This window comes from Manduca sexta, chromosome 21, assembly GCF_014839805.1.
Source record: "Manduca sexta isolate Smith_Timp_Sample1 chromosome 21, JHU_Msex_v1.0, whole genome shotgun sequence".
In the NCBI taxonomy this organism is placed as follows: domain Eukaryota; kingdom Metazoa; phylum Arthropoda; class Insecta; order Lepidoptera; family Sphingidae; genus Manduca; species Manduca sexta.
This window is the reverse complement of record NC_051135.1, coordinates 13,885,785-13,886,227: the sequence shown is the minus strand read 5'-3', so window position 1 is coordinate 13,886,227 and position 443 is coordinate 13,885,785.

Sequence of the window (443 nt, the reverse complement as noted above, 5' to 3'; positions counted from 1 at the left end):
AATAGACGCGCTTAGAGTCATACCGACTGATATCTGATAGTATGATTTTATAACCTCCCAGCGTTTTTGTTGCGTATTAAAATCTACCCGAATGTGGGAAGGAAGAATGTTTGATTATAATTTGTAGGTATATTTAGTTGTATTTCTATGACGTTATAAAACAATATGTCGTAGATGGCGAATTTGAAACAATTAACGGTTGTTATGAGCATTGGGATTTGAGATAATTTTTTGCGATGTCGGTTAAATTTAACATGATATTTATAACGTGTTTTCTGTATAAATATTGTAACCTAATTAAGGATAAATTGACATAAACAAATAATTATTTTCTTTCCATAATATTATATTTTATATTCGGTAAAATTTATCTTATTGAATACTTGAAGACATGTGTAATCTATTTTTCATTCCCCAAGTTTTGCAGTACTGGTGCCACGATG